Raw genomic sequence first — 17,689 nt, forward strand, 5'->3', positions numbered from 1 at the left:
GCTCCTAGGCTACAAGCCTATACAGCATATTACTGTACTGAAGGCTGTAAGCAATTGTAACACAATGGTAAGTATTTCTGCATCTAAAACATAAGTAAATATAGAAAAGGTACAGTAAAAATAAAGTATTATAATCTCATAGGACCACTGTCATATATGTGTCATTGACCAAAACGTCATTACACAGCACATGACTGTATATATAGTTTTTGTATATTGTAAAAGAAAATAAAAATCTCAAGACCACTCCCCACACACAATTCCTTGTGCAAAAGCAAAGGTAACTGGCCCCACAGATCATTCATTAAGAAAATTATTGTTGATCTCCCATAAGCAAGGACTTGCAAATTGTAACTCTGGGTCTGTCGGCCGAGTCTAGCTCCCAAAAGTAAAGTCTGCTCAATTGCACATTAATGATAAATTGCAAGTTTATCTTTCCAGGTGCAGAGCAGAGACAAAACGGGATCACTGTTTGACCTACCCAGGGGCATCCACATAACTGATGCTTCCTTTATTCCCTTTTTCCTTTCTAACATTTGCCTTATCTTATGTAAAATGTAGATTCTCCTGGGTCTCACAAGAATGTAACCATTATGTCTTACTACCCACTCCCCCTGCTTTATTTTTTCCTTTCTGTATGCCCCGTTCTCCTTAAATACCGAAGCTCCCAAATTCCCCTTCACAAAGTTAGGCACAGAGTTGTGTTTTTCCCAAGTACGTCCTCAACTTTGGCTTAACAAACCTCCACTGATGGAGATCGTGGCCTCAGTCACTTATTTTGAGTTGACAATATTTAGCCTGGTTTTCTGGATATTTACCTGAATATTCATTGTCCACTTATAAAAACACCCAAAATATTTTCTCACTATTGATTTTTCACTTCTGTCCTTTTTTTATTCAGTGACAGTTGAATAAAAACTCAAGCGGAGAGTCGACTTGTCTCAGACCTTATTTGTGGAGAACGGATGCCTAATTGGAAGACCCTGTGGAAAGTCACAGTTTATGCTGCAGCATCTATCGTGTGGGGCATGATGAGCTTTGGCCATCTTGTCAGTTAGCTGCTACTATGTAAAAGCCAACCCACAATAATCATTTCTTTCTGCTCCTAATTCAGGGGTTGGCTGATCAGTTCATTGGGTCCACTGGTCTATGATGGCCTTGCTCGCATGGCTGGGCCTCTCCCTCCACTTGGTCACCCATCCTCCAGGAGGCTACTGTGGGCTTGTTATGTGGTGGCCAAGGGTTCCCAGCAGCAAGGCTCGGTCAGCAGGTCCCAACACCCAAGCACTTTTCAAGCTTCTGCTTTCAACGTATTTGCCAATGCCTCGTTACCCAAAGCAAGTCCCATAGCCAAGCCCAGATTCACGGAGTGAAGGGCTCCTTCGTGCATTTGAAGGAGTAGCTAAGTCATAATGCAAAGGGGTGTGCATGCAAGCGTGGGGGAAATTAGTGGCCAGTTTTTGCAATCTATCACACCTCCTGAGTCTCAGGCTCTGAAAAGTACTGAGGATCTAATGCAGGCAACAAAACAGCCCCAATAAAGAAGCTGACATCCATGGAGTATTTTCCAGAAGTCCCACTTCCCTGCCTATGGGAACAGGCCACTACCGGAGGCGTGAGAAGGTTTCAGGGAGGAGGCTGCGGCACACTGTAGTGCGCATGCCCATTTTGCTGCTCAGCTCTGCGTGGTCACAGGCATGTGGGAGTGACTCAAAGTTTGTAGGTATCCTGAGTTTTCAGACAGGGTTACTCAGACTAGGATCTGCAGACTGTTGGAGTACCCAGGGATACATTTTTTGAGGTCTGCAAGTTCTCTAAACATTTTTTTGAATTTTTGCTTTTTTTTTTTGGTTATCCTAAAGTACTTACTATCAGCACTTCTTGAATATTTGGATGGCCACTTTCTAAGCTAGTGCTGTTGTTCAGTTCTGTACTTATACTCACATTGCCACTTGGTGGCATTATCTTAATTGTCACAGGCCAATGAGAAGAGAGGAAAAGCCAATATGTTAATGTCCTGCTCAATCCATGTGAAGGTCAAATGCATCACCACAAACAAAGGTGTGTTGGTATTTTTAATGGAGAAAAATGGTGGTAGAATGGAGTCATTGTGGCCCACAGTACTAGAGGCACGCCGAATCAGAAAGAATTTCCACCACTGACTCACTACCATCCCCCTGCTGTGAATGACAGTACAGTTTCAGCAAAACAAGATTCATTTCCCTCATTAAATTGTGTTAATTTGAATTTTGTTGGTTTTGTTCTTTATTTTAATTTACAAATGTATTTCGGTTTTGTAGTTTTATATCAGCTATAAGTAGGAGAAATATATACCTAGATTTATGTTTTTACTTATAATAAGCAACATGATAATAAAAATAAATTAAGTAGATTCACTGACTATAAGATCTTTTTTATCCACTCAAAAATATTTAGTAGATTCCTCAACTCTGAGAACATTATATTACAGTGCTCCTCAAAGGCAGGGAGTATAAAGGACCAGTTTAAAATTTGGTTTCTAAAGTCACACTATATGAGTCTCAACTTCATATCTATTAGCTACATGACCTGGGAAAAGTCACTTCACTTCTGTAAGACTCAGTTTCATAATTGATTAAATAGGAGAAATAAGGTTGCTATGAGAACAAAATAAGATACTATAAGAAGCACTTGGCAAAGTACTTGATACAATAGAACTGTCTAGAACTAATAACATGAACAATAGAAGACACGAAAAAGACAATTCTTGTCCAATGAACAAATGGATTAATTTGTAGACTTTGGTACAGGACTTGCCTGGCTGTGATTCTAAATTGAGAACATAATAGATGGAAAGAGAGAATGTGCCTCTCATACAATAGTGGCTGTCACTCTCAAAATGAGAGGTGAAATCACTGCAGTTTATATGCAGCCATTTAATTTCTTAGAGCAACTTTCTTTTATTTTAAAGCTGAGGTCCCAACCCCCGGGCCATAGACCAGTACTAGTCCATGGCCTATTAGGAACTGGGCCACACAGCAGGAGGTGAGCGCTGGGTGAGGGAGTGAAGCTTCATCTGTATTCACAGCCGCTCCCCATAGCTCACATCACCACCTGAACTCCGCCCCCTGTCAGATCAGCATGACATTCTCATAGGAGCACGAACCCTACTGTAAACAGTGCATGCCAGGGATCTAGGCTGCACGCTCCTTATGAGAATCTAATGCCTGATGATCTGAGGTGGAGCTGAGGTGGTGATGCTAGTGCTGGGGAGTGGCTACACATACAGATTATCATTAGCAGAGATGTCTGACTGCTCAATAAATGTAATGTGCTTGAATCATCCCAAAAGCATCCTTCCGCACTCCTCCCATCCCCCATCAGTCCGTGGAAAAGATGTCTTCCATGAAACCCGTTCCTGGTGCCAAAAAGGTTGGGGCTCACTGTTTTAAAGAGTAACTTTCAAAAATCTGGGATAGCTTCCAGTCAGGCAATTAGATTTGTTTCCCAGAATTAGTTTCTTATGTCCAACCAAATGCATTTTTTTAAACTATCTTGTCCTCCCATGTATTTGTGGTCCAGAATATAGGAAATTTACTACAGGTATTACTTTATTTCATTAGGGAGGAAGCTTCCTACCGACCCATGGTTTGACAAATCACTTGAAATAATTTCAGAGGAAGAAAGCTGTAATATTTATAAGAGAGAATGTGGTTCTCAAACACCATGAATATTCAATTGAGAGTTGATGACATTTTAAATAATAATGGAATAATATAAATCACTATGCTATTAGACAATGTCTTAAGTGAAAGAAACCTGGCCACTTATGGTCAGAGCTATACAGCAAAAAGACAGACCATGCATTTTAGAGTCAGACAGTTTGGGATTTGAATCCTATCTTGACTATTATATTAACAAAGTGAACTTCCTTTCTTTACCTTCTTTTCTCTTGACAGCCTTTACTTCCAACTGGAAAAGAGTAATCATTTGATAGCATGACTTTTAGCAATTTCTACTTCTTTTCTTTCTATCTTCCCAGCAGGGGAACATCTGATCCAATAAACTGTTATAACTATTTCAGAGTGCTTGGCATTGTACACTTCATTCATTCATTTATTCCTTCATTCAGCAAATATTAATAATTATTGAGGGAGTACTAATTGCCAGCAATGGTGGCTGAGAGAACATGGGGGTCGAAAGTGAAGCACTGACTCATGTGGCAGTAGTGTAGGTGAATGATATAGGGACAATGGTAGTTATAAGAATTGTGGACTTAGCTACTTTTTACTAAAGCCTTTAGAAGCTTTGAAAAAAATTGACAGTCTCAGGCTAATTAACTGTCAACTCAAGAAGCACTCTGAAAATCATTTGGGCTCCATGGCACCATTTCATGAGGTCTTAATCTCCTATAGCCATAGGGCAAACGATGCTAAAAAACAGATTTGATAATAAGAATAGTAAAGCTGCAAAGGAGCATGTATCCGTAACACCCTGTGGGTTTTCAGCGCTGTTTTCCAAAACACCACATGTTCATTGCACCAAAGGCCACCATATGCTACTATGTCCCCCAGCAACAAGAATACATGGATTGAGAACCAAGGATACAAATAGGATTAACTATCTTTACCCAAACTACTAGAGACCTACTTGAATAATTTGTGTTTTCTGTCCCTACAAATTTAGGATTTAGGGGATTAGAAGTTTGGGTTCCTGTGATGGGAACTTCAGCCTCACTATTAAATAAAGATTACACTGAACTAGAAGCTATGGCCACCATCTGGTTATTTCAGACTTCTCACACCAGTGGATAAGCAAGCAATAGAATTACTATATTTGCAGGGGTTATTGATCTTGATTACTTTGAGGGGCTGGGGTTGATGATACCCAATGGAGATGGGAGACAGTATTTTTGTAACTCAGTCATCTCTTGGAACTTTCAGGTGCAGTAGTGACTGTAAATGAGAAATTGTGGTAAGTGCAGTCCAACAAATGCTCAGGCACTTTGGGTATGAAGGTTTGGGTAACTCAACCACCTGGCTGGGCAAGCAACAATGACTGAGAATGAAGGAAATCTAGAATGGGTGTTGGAGAGAGGAGACCATAGATGTAAGTTACAGCCTATGGACCAAATACAACATGTTCTACATGCCAGTTACATAGAGGATGTATACACATAAATATATCCATGTACACGTGTACATATACATATCCTTCATTCTCAGTCAGTCACTGTGGCTAATACTGGGTACTAGGATTATAGGTGATTTTAACTTTTCTATATTTTGGTTTTTATTTTGTTTTTAATTGACATATAAAAATTGTACATATTAAAGGGGTATAGTGTGTTGTTTTAATACACATAGAGCAAGGCATGGTGGATCATGCCTGTAATCCTAGCAACTCAGGAGGCTGAGGACAGAGGATTGCTTGAGGCCTAGAGTTTGAGACCAGCCTTGGCAACATAGTGAGACCCCATCTCTAAAACAAGTATAAAAAATTACCTGGACATGGTAGCACGCAGCTGTAGCCTCAGCTATTTGGGAGGCTGAGGCAGAGGATCACTTGAGCCCAGGTGTTCAAAGCTGCAATGAGCTATAATTATACCACAGCACTCTGTCCTGGGCAACAGAGCAAGACCCTGCCTCTAAAAAATTTTTTTAAAAAAATACATGTATATATTGTATAATAATCAAAATAGTATTTAGTATATCCATCACTTCATACATTTATCATTTCTTTGTGGTAAGGGAAGTCACACAGCACCCTGAATGCTTTGGTGCTTAGAGATGTCGTCTGCCAAATATCCTAGTTCATTGCTCTCAAGCTCTGTCTTCAGTAAAGTCTGAGGACACAGACATAATTCAGTCAAGTTCTTTGCCACTTTGTAACAAGAATGGCCTTTTTCCCTGGTTTCCAGGAAGGCATTCCTCATTTTCATTTTAAGACCTCATCAAATGGCCTTTACTTCCCATAATTCTACCAGCATTATGGTCACTGCCTCTTAAACAATATCTAAGAAAATTTGGGCTTTTCTTACACTTCTTCTCTGCTCCATCCATGGCAGTACAGGCTTTTTTCAGCATTTGCTCCAAAACTATTTCAGCTTCTTCCCATTACTCAGTTCCAAAGCTGTTTTACATTTTTAGATATTTGTCATACAACACCCTACTCCTGATACCAATTTCTGTGTCAGTCTGTTTTATGCTGCAATAACAGAATATCTGAGACTGGGTAATTTTTAAAGAACAGAAACTTATTCTCTCACAGTTCTGGAGGCTGGGAAGTTCAAGATCAAGGTTTTGGCATCTAACCAGGGCCTTCTTGCCATATTCTCACATGGCAGAAGGCAGATGGGCAAAAGAGAGCGAAGCCACTCCCACAAGCCCTTTTTATAGCAGCACGAATCCATTTACGAAGGCAGAGTCCCCATGACCTAAACATGCCCCATTAGGCCCCACCTCCCACCATTGTTGCATTGGGGATTATGTTTCCAGCACAGGAATTTTGGGGAACACATTCAAACCATAGCATAAAGAAAGTGTTTTGTTATCCTTCAATATGTAGTCTATTCAGAACGTTGAGATTCTGGCAACATATAGTTTTCATTGTGTATTTCTATGAGTAAAGACAAAAGAAATTTTTTTCTTTTAGGATAAAAACTGATCCATTAGCATTTGGTTTTTTCCAAATTATTCCTAATTTGGAGAAAAAAATGCTGTAGACTAATGGATTCTCAAGATTCTTTCCTGATTATATTTTGGGATAGACAAAATGACCGTTGATAAAATGAATCTAAAGAGCTTGGATATGAGAAGGTAGCAGACTAGAGGCATACGGTACTTACCTCCTCAGCCCCACCATTCTACTCAGGAGTCCCAGCTACTCAGGAGGCTGAGTTAGGAGGATCAATTGAGCTCAGGAGTTTGAGGCTGCAGGTGAGCTATGATGACACCACTGTGCTCTAGCCTGAATGAATATTTTAACAGAACATAATCCCCACTCCAAAAGTACTAACTTCCATGTGATAAAAACTGAAGACAGTCTGAGTGTTGAATGCACTCAGTTTTCACTTTGGCTCTGTGGCACAACAGAATTTCATTTACAGGTTCCCCTATGTTTAGAAAGAGGGAACATTATATCATCTAGTGCAAATTCCATCTGATGAATGAGTAAACTAAAGCTCAAATAGCATGATCAGAAAGATGATAAAAATCTGGACTCAATTACTAGATACTTGTGTTCTGTTATTCATTCACCAAATCAATATGAGGACCTGCTATGTGCCTTGCACTCTTCTGTATGTGAAAGAGTAAGTAAACGAAATAGGAACAATGTGAGCCATCATGGAAGTTAGACTGTGATGGGTTCCATTGCTTAGGTCAGTGACTCTGGAACTCAAATTATCAGTAGCTCCCAGACTGTGGTGTTTCAGGGAAGCTCTGGTTTAAATGTGTTCCCTCCAAAATCCATGTGTTGGAAACTTAATCCCCCATGCGACAGCGTTGGGAGGTGAGTCATAATGAAAAGAGATAAAGACCCTCATAAAAAAGGCTGTGGGACTGGATTTGCACTCATTTGCTTTTCTGCCATGTGAGGACACAGCATTCTTTCCCCTCCAGAGGGCTCAGCAGTCAAGGTACCATCTTAGAAGCAGGGAGACTGGGCCCTAACCTGCTGGCACCCTGATCTTGAACTTTCAAGCTCCCAGAATGGTGAAGAAATAAATTTCTGTTCTTATAGATTACGCAGTCTCAGGTATTCTGTTAGAGCAGCACACAACAGGTGAAAACAAGGGGTTACCTTGAGTAGCAGAGGTCAGGAGGAAAAGAGTCAATAGGTGAAGCTCTTGCAACTCCCTTGAGCCAGAGTCACTCCCTTTTGGCTATTTTATCTATTGGAATTCTACCTAAAATTGTAATTGCAGAATAGGTTCCAGCTCTTGAAAGAAAAGTTGAAATTATTTGAACTAAAAGGTGTGAATCCCAATGAATCATTTGAAGAGCATGACTTACTCTCCATTCATTCTGATTGTAGGGTTGGATTGAAACCTAGGCACCTGTATTTTAACCAGGCCACAGATGAATCTGTTGAGGTTAATAAAAAGTCCACATTTTGAGAAATGCTAGGATTCCTGGTAATAAATTAGCACATAATTCTCTAACAAGAACAGCAGATATTTTCAAATAAAGAGTTAATTTCCAGAAAGAAATGAATTCCATTTATACTAACAAGCCATGGGGCATTTTTAGGAGGAGGAGGAGTGGACTAATACCATGCTATGAGAGAAAATCCCAGCTTTCAGAACATGGGAAACACTGCCCCAGAACATCCCCATATAAACAAAGATAATTTCTACAAAGCTAAGTCAAATGAATAAATGTTCATGTGTGCCAAGAGCTGGACTTGGCTTTAGTGAGAACTCGGCTGGATTCAGTGATAATTATGGAACTATGAAGAAGGAATTTTAATATGCCAAAGAAAAATTTGTGTGATTTTAAAAATTCAATTTTACCCAAAGGATAGGGCAAATATTGCAAATTTTCGGTGTCAGAGTTCCCTGTAATTTTTATGGCTTTTCCCTGATTAGAAAAGTAGTATATGTTAATTGAAGATAATTTGGAAATTACAAAAAAGTTTTTATAAAAAGCAAATTACCCTAGTCTCACAAAACAACAATTACAGTTATAAACATGTTGTTATATATCCTTCCTAAATTATGTACATATATTTAAAAATAAAATTCAGAATATATGTTGCTTTTCTACTTAATTTTTCAGTGTCAAGTTATAAAACAATTTTGTAAAAATATATATTCTTTGCAAAAAAATTTTAAAATAGCACAACATATATAGGGAAAAGAATCAAAAATAAAATCAAATCATAGTATACTTATGAAATGTGCAACTTTTGTATGTATATTATAATTCAATATTATTTTTTATTTTAATAATCACCTTATATTAATATAATATTTTTTAAGAAACAAATTTAAAGCTAAGATTTTAGAAGGATATTTACCTTGGCCTATTGCATTAACTTTCCAGCATTTCTCTTTACCATCAGAAAAATATGATCCTTCAATTGTTGGCGAGCCTCTTATGGAAAATTATCAGGGCTGCACAATTAGGCAGTGTCAGTGGAAGTCATGAAAGGGAAAAGAAAATGTTGAACACTAGCAGCACTGTGCTCTCTCCAGCAAATGGAAAGAATGCCTCTCTTCATCTACAACATTATTTTCTTTGACTTTCTAGTTGCATCTGGGATGAAAGGGAACTATTTATAACACAAAGATTATTTGTGCCATATTATCAAGTTAATATACAGCAAGGGCAATGGATTTGCATTCTTCCCCAACCAATAATTTGGAAGGGTGTATTTAGCAAATAGTTAGAGGCTTTAAGAAGAAAAGGGTGTCTGCTATTAAATTAGAACTAATTGGGAAAAATAAGCTTATCTGTCCTAAACCACAGATAATAATTATGTTAGAGCAAAAGTGTTTACAATCATAATGTTTAAATAGTATTGCAATTAACTAAGGAATTATACTGAAGCACAGTATGTCATTTATCCTCGTAGCTCTTTTATGCCAAGAGACAGATACAGTCCCTTTATGTTGATGATAAATGGATGTTGAATATGACTGGCATACAAGGCAGAGCCCAAAATAGAAACCAAATATCTTTAATCCCTCATCAAAATTGGAATATTTGCTTAAAATATGACACTTCTGTATTTTTCAAAAGCTTCAGAGAAATAGCTGAACTTGGGAAGAAGTGAATGTTATTTAGAATTCTTATCTGCCTGTGTGTGTGAACTATTTCTGTTTGGCAACAAAATCCCCTAAGACAGGAGCAATGCTGAGCATGGAAAAATGGTGGGTATAACACACAGTCACACAACTTGTGATCGGCGTGGTCTGACAACTAAGCATAGGCTGAGGTTGACCCTGGGTTAGGGCCTGAGCTTATTTTGCTGGAGTTATAGATCACTGGTTGAACTTCTATGGGTCTGATCCCAATCTTTCCTAAGAGTGCCGAGCAGAGTGAGCTCATGACTAAGGCAAAGCAATGATGTGATTACCCATTGAAGTTATCAGAAAGATAAAGAACATTCTCCGGGCCTACCAACTGCTCCTTTACTCCAATAATCAAAGCCTGAGAAGAAGAGAGGAAGGTAAAGAATGAGTAAAGACACTGGTCTGTAAGGTCATTCTGGGGATTCAAAGGAATGGGATAAATGGATTCAGTGTCTCCCAAATGTGACAGTGCAGCCTCCTTTCTTAAGCATTTGAAATAACCTTCAGTCCCTTGTATGCTAGTGGGTGAGGGTACTAATTAAAGTTGAAGTTGAGTTTTTAATGCCTGGTACCCTGGCCTTGTTAGAGGATAACAAATTTGTGGTGTACAGTAGAGACACATTTTTCAAGGGAGATGGTTTGTAAATACATAATATGAGTAAAAGGCATCAAGTCAAAATTGCCCTTAGAAAAGCTTCGTAGGGGAACCTACTATAACTTGTTTCAAAGCATTAAATAGAGCCAAAATTTTCCCCCTGTTGAAACATATTGCTTTCCCCCTCTGATTAAACACTCATTAGGTCGGTAGCTTGCATCTGGGACTTTTTTTTTAAAAAAAGGGTGTCTTTAAAGTCTGGAATCACACTCTGTATGGAAGTATATTCCTGATAGAGGGAACATAAAATTCTATTGATGTTTTCACACTAGCTCAGAGGCAGGTACTTGACTAGAATGACAGTCAGAAGTGCCTGCTGTATTTCAATTGTTCATTCACTAATTCTCTTTCTCATTCTCAAGCTACATTCACACAATCTTGATTTCTGTTTCCCTGACCCTCCCTTTCCTCCAACTCCTCCTTTAGCAGAGCACAAACGTGAATTTGCAAACATACATTCCATTGATGTGATTCCACTGTAGCACTCAAGGCAGACATCACCAATCAACCACAACATAATCTTCCTTCCAGCAGACCCAGACTGGACCTCAAAGTCCTTCCCAGCACAACAGTCCAGGCAGCTACTACCAGTTGACCAGCCCAGACCCTCTGACATGCCATATGATATACTGTTTAACAACTTAGAGTCCTTTACTATTTTTGACCTTCATTCTCCTATACGACTAAAATAAATGTATTAGATGAAAGGCTCTCTAGATATTTCTCTGAAATTCTATGATGTTATGATCCTTTAGATTAGAGCAGAGGTCAACAAACTAAGGCCCTCTGATCGAATCCACCTTGCCGTCAGTTTTTCTATGGCCTGGGAGCTAAAAATGAATTTTACATTTTTAAATCATTGGAAAAATTCAAAGAAGAATACATTTTGTGACACATAAAACATTTTATAAAATTAAAATTTCAGTGCCCATAAATAAAGTTTTATTGGAAAACAATCATGTTCATTTATTTACATATTCTCTATGGCTGCTTTCCCACTACAACAGCAAAATTGAGTGGTTGTATCTGACACCACATGGCCCATGAGTCCTAAAATATTTACTAATTGATCCTTCACAGAAAAAGTTTGAACTACAGTAAGGTGAGAAAATTGTGGATTGAATGCCAGCTCACAGAACTGGTGTCTAACACAGAATTGTAAAGAATTATGAGGCAAGTAAAATAACATGAATATTTGTCAAAAATTCATCCAATAAGTACACTTTTAAAAGATAAAGTTCATTATAAAATTTTTATTATTTTGTTCTAAAATGTTTTGTTGTAAGAAAGCAATTCCAAACGTAAAAATAAAAGGAACTAGGCCTTTATGGAGGGCCAAAAAGAAGAATTTGACCTAAATGTAGGGGCTCTATGATAGAGTCTACTCTGAAGTATAAATACAACATGAAATTTGTCAGTATTTTATAATCCAGTTAAGATGTAAGTTCAATGAATACTCTGCCTTGGGAAGATGCATTATGTTTTTCAAATTGTTCACAGTTTCCTAATTAAAATATTTTTATAGTTATAAAAGGCAAGTAACCTAAATTCTCTAATCTTCTGTTTCATAAGCTGAAATAACTCCATTCTTCCCGCATAGGGATGGTGGAATGAAAATAATGCTCTGAGTCAAAGAATGATTATTAATATTTATATTTAATCTTAGCATACTTCTTTTTAAATTGCTTAGTCCTATGCTTACACATGCTTTTACAAATCTTTGAGCCTGCCACAAATGATGCAAGCTTAACCATTATGCTTCTGATTAAGTTTTGAGGTATGCAAAATGAAAATTGTTTATTTAATATTAACTATCAATATAGGTCCATATTTAACTAGTTTGGAACTTAATTACATTCTATAATCTTTTCAAATTAAGCTTTCCTTGTTTTAAAGGATTTGGAAGCTGTTAATGACTCCATCTGCAGAGAAAGAAACAGGGATCTCATTAGCTGATACGTAATTTGCAATTTCTTTAACTTTCATTAGAATTTGGGTAACATTCAGTTCCTATTACTGGAAAAGAACAACTGACAGAGAAGGAGAAATAACTGGGTAATAGAAGAAACATATTAAGGATCTAGTGAGAAGAAAATGTTACAATCACAAAATTAATTATGAGGAACAAGGTCCTCTACAGGAAAGTTTATCTAACCTCCATGGTTGGAAAAACGATGGCTTTTTGATAAAAATAGAAGTTAGAATAAGATCATATTTACAGAATGCCTTACACACAAATAAAAATAGGAAAATTGAGTTAATAATCCAGACATTTTTCAAACTCCTAATTAGTTGCATGTGGATAGCCTGGGTGTTTGGAATCACACAGAGGAATCTAGATTACCAATGGACACATTAAAATGTGTTGAATAATTTAAATAAGGTCATAAGCGGTAACCTTGTCTGAGTTAATTAGGTCCATCTTAATGTACAATATAGCATCCTAAACAATTCAAAAATAGGGAAATTTCTGGAATAATTCTGATACAACATGTTCTAGTGGTGTCAGACTCACCAAGGTTTTAGTAAAGTCTCTAATTCTATCTCCTGTGTTTCTTAGTCACACAATTTAACCTGGCTGAACTTTCGATTCTGCATTAGTACAGCAGGCGAAATTATTCACTTCATAGGTTTCTGTGGGGATTAAATTCACATAGTAAGCAAGCAATAAATGTTTGTAATTTTCTCATAATTTTGTTTTTTGTTCAGAGACTGTAAAAATAGTGTCAATGCTAATTAATCATTAAATGAAAAAAAGCAAGATTTGCATCTATTTTTTATATACAGTTATGGATCTTCTAATATTGTAAACTAAATATAAATAGATGCATTTTATAGTTCATATTATTTAAAATTATAGTTTAATATGTACATTCTGTTAAATGCCATGCCTTAACTGAAACGTTCTTTCTTGTTGCCTGAACTACTCAGACCCATAAACATTTTCTACTGTCATTTTGTTTTATTTTAATGATAAAAATATATCTTTAACAAGAGCTAGAAATAAAACTTTATCCTAATAAGCAGGAACTTATAAAATTGGGGAAAAATACAGCAATAAATAAGGCATTTGTTCCCTATCTGTTGAAGAAATATTTCATTATTCTGCATGAAAAGAAAGTCAGGAATTGAAAGCAAAAAGACAGATATCTAAATGTATTTTTACTTGGAATCTTTAGAATCATAAGCAGCACTTATACTCAAATAAACTAGAAATTTTAGCTGTTTGAACCACAGAAGTCACCAATAGCATGGGAAAACACAGGGACTCTGATTTAGGGACACCATAGTTCAAATCCCACTTTAGATTTGTGATATGGTTTGGATATCAATGCTGTAGCTACGGCTTCTAGCAATGATCTTTCAAAATAGTGTTGATGAGGGTGCAGTGAGATAGGCACTTTCACACTTTTTCACAAAGAGAGATATTTGGTATAACAATAATGCAACACATTGGGTACCCATACTGCGCAAGGCATTGCACTAAGTGCTTCCATGCATTATCTCATTTAATTATCTCAACACTCCTCAGGAGTAGGTACTAGTAGTATCCATACCACATTGATCAAGAAACAAAAACTCCGAGTCTAAATGACTTGCACAAGGCCACGAAGTGTTAGGTGGTAGAATCAGGAAACAAACTCAGGTCTGTCTGATGCTAACAATACTTTTGTTCAACAACAATGCACTACTGTGAGAGTTTTCTGGAGCAAAATTAAAATATTCACATTTCCATTAATGTTGTGGAATAAATGGTATATGTGTATATATACACACATATATATAATACTAGAAGCCATAAATATTCATTTCTTCTGTGCTTTAACTCATATCTGTTTTCCTTAACTTTTTCAGTTAAGTATTTACTAGAAAGCATGTATTAGGGAATATTTTCATACTATTCTAGCTTTTATTTTGGGCACTAGAAACAAAACATCCCCATTACTTCCTAGGGTTGTTTCCCTCTCTGGCAATCAAATTATTTCAAACTCACAGGGTGAGTAGTGAAGACAGCATGATATGTACTTTGAGCTCACTACAATGCTTGCTCCTCAAGAGCAGGGATTGGTTTATTTATCTTTGTATTTCTAGCTCCTGGCATGGTGCCTTCCCCACTGTACATAAATGATCAACACTGCAGGAATGGGTTATTAAACAGATAATGAACTTGAGGTTATAGAATTTTTAAAGGCTGCTTAGAGGCTGTAAACTTCAATCGTTCAATGAAATTGGAAAATAAAATGGAGGATCTTTGTCAAGAAAATACCTAAAAGAAAAATATTCTCTCGGAAGTTATTATATGTAGTTTCTCAAAGTGATTATATTTTTAGAAGTGGAAAAACCAGGTAAAACTGAACATTGGGTTGGATTCAACAAATATTGGAGAACTTACTATGTATAAGACACAGTGTTAGACCTCATTTTTTATTTTATAACTAAGGAGAATTTTTAAATTTTTTAATGAGAGCTCACCTTTTTAGTAACAGAATAATTTGCGTATCAGATCAAGATAAAATACAGCTTTGTTTTATGTAAATAGGGGAGAGTAATCTTACTAAAACTCTATATTCCTATTTTCCTATTAACACATTTAAGGGTTTCCCATTACCCTTATGGCTTATACTTCAAACCGTTTTTCCTAGTACATTGGGTTCCCCCATACTTTCTCACTCTGCACTACATTCCCTACACTCAAATCACACTAAACTTTTATAATCTCCCAAAATATTACATTTTTTTAGTGCCTGCTTTCTCCAGACAGTCCTCCTCTGTGTCTAGTGACCCTCCCTTCATCCTTCAGGACACAGATCAACTGTCACCGAGGCTGCTGGCTCCTTCAGGCACAGCTAACTCATGTTTTGCATAAGCTCCCACTCAGGCACCTGTCAATCTCAGGCTGTGGTTTATGTTTCTATCCAAACCACAAAATCCTCAGGTACAGTGATTTCTTACCTGTCTTTGTACCCTTTAAACATAGCCCTATAAAGGTCTGTTTACTTCACTAGTGAATGGTTACTGTTTTGCAGTATAATATGCCTTCTTTGTATTTTCCTTCTCAACTATTCAACGAAAAGAACAATGGAAATAAATAAACATTTATCTAATTATTGAACATCTTCTGTGTGCCAAATACTGGGTTCAGGGCTGTACATATAATGGTGAATAAGACAAGATGTTCTTGCTCCTACGGAACCTGCACTCAACAAGGGAAAACACAGCAAAGAAGTTGTACAAGCAAAATAGATACGGCTCATGATGAGTGATAAGAAGGAAGAAATTAGGGTACACAGTGGAGAATGGAGGAAGCAGTGGGGAAACAGCTTCAGAGAAGGGGTTAAGGGGAGGTGTCTCTGAGCAGGAGAAGTGTGAGCTGACAGCTGAATGAGGAGGAATCCGGAACTAAGCCTGGGGTGGGGACAAGCTTGTTATGATCTGTTTGTTATGATCCAGAAGGTGGGTGGGTTGGAGTGGACTGTACAGGGAAACACTGAGCCTAGATGAAGTTGGACAGAGTAGCAGGGAGTGAACAGCATAAGTCCTTGTCTTCTGGAGTAAAGAGTGTCACTTTATTCTAAATGCAGCGGAACCCAGTACACAGCTTTAAGCCAAGAATAACATGGTTGAATTTGCATGGTGTTAAAGTTTGTGTTGTACACCATGATCTAGATTTTTAATTTTTAAAAATCCTGTATATCTATGTGGACAAACCTTCCTCACTGGTTTACTCTTTACTTCATTCTCCTCTCCACTGGGGGGCTCCAGAGATTGTCCTCTGTATGTAGCCTCCTCGCAAGCACCAACCTTGTGGCAGTCTCTGAGTTTCCCCAACAGCTGTTTAAGATAGGAACACCAACAAGAGAATATGAGCAACTGAACAAAAACAACAACAAAAGATTAAAACACAATCAGCTCTTTGAAACAAGTCTGCATTGGACAGTCTGCATGATACAGTAATAACAATCTCTGCTTTTCTATAAAATCTATGCTATGCCAAGCCTTTACAAGACCAAACATTGACTGACTAGTAGTTTTATTCCAAGCAAAAGTGGCTGTATCAACAGAAGAAAGATGTATGGAACAGATCTGAGAAGTATTGGGCCATACGTAATCTGGTAGCCTGCTTATTAAAATGACCATCTTAACAATTGCCAGTTTCTGAGTGTTTTTTTACTCTGTGCTGCCTAGAACTGTGTTAAGACTATTATTATATATATAACCTCAGTTAATCCTCCAGCAATCATAGCTGATAGGGATGACTACTGCTCCCTTTACTGAAATTGGAGAACTGAGGCTCAGGGCCTTTAAGTGCCTTGGCCAATATCTCAGATATATTAATTGGTGGAGCTGGCATGTGGATGCAAGACTGTCTGACTCCAAAGCTCTCTATGCCAGCCAGAACACCAAATTAAAGAGATTTCCACAGACTTTGGTTCCAGTCTCAGACCACTTTCTTGCAGTTTCAATTTCCTTAGTGATAAAGTGAATACCATTATCTCCTCAGGGGAAAAAAAGGATAATAGTACAGGCCCAACAAATTTGTAGTGCATCTTCAATGCCATGACGATAATCAAAGTGTTTTGTAAACTACCAGGGGTTACACAAAAGCAATGTGTTTTTTTGTCAGGTGGCTAATTTTTGCCTTAAAAAGAAAACTCTCTCTCCAAAATGAATTCCTTAAATATTCTATTTTTTTCCCCTAAACTTAGTCGCTTTTAGCCCTCTTGCCCCAATTTCCACATTAAATGTTCACTTATAGCAATCACTCCTCTCTCGGACAGGGTCTTTATAAAGAGTAGGCAACGTAATGTGGTAGAGAGAGCAGGAGCATGGAGGTAAGTTTCTACCCACCTCTGCCACCAACTCGCTGCACAGCTTTGGGCAAATCCCTCTTTGAGACTCTAAATGCAAAATGAACAAGTGGGTTAGTGTGAATTAAAAGTTATTCCAAGTATGAAAATATAAAGGTAGAATGCAGCCCATGACTACAGATGAGAGGAAGAAGAGGAAAATAGCTAGACGACAATAGTTACCCTGAAATATTCATTTAATAAACACATTATGGGGCTATTGACCATAAGGGGACCATCAATGCTTCAAACATTTCCGCAGATATTTAAGACACACCAGGCACCATTACAGGATCCGGTAACAAAAAATGGGTGAACAAAGCCAATATGGTCCCTGCACTTTGTGGAACTTTCCATCGAGATAGATCAACCAGTGGGAGTCTGAAGCAGATACGTCAGCAACGGACA

This window comes from Lemur catta, chromosome 5 (genome assembly GCF_020740605.2).
Source record: "Lemur catta isolate mLemCat1 chromosome 5, mLemCat1.pri, whole genome shotgun sequence".
NCBI classification, from domain to species: Eukaryota; Metazoa; Chordata; class Mammalia; order Primates; family Lemuridae; genus Lemur; species Lemur catta.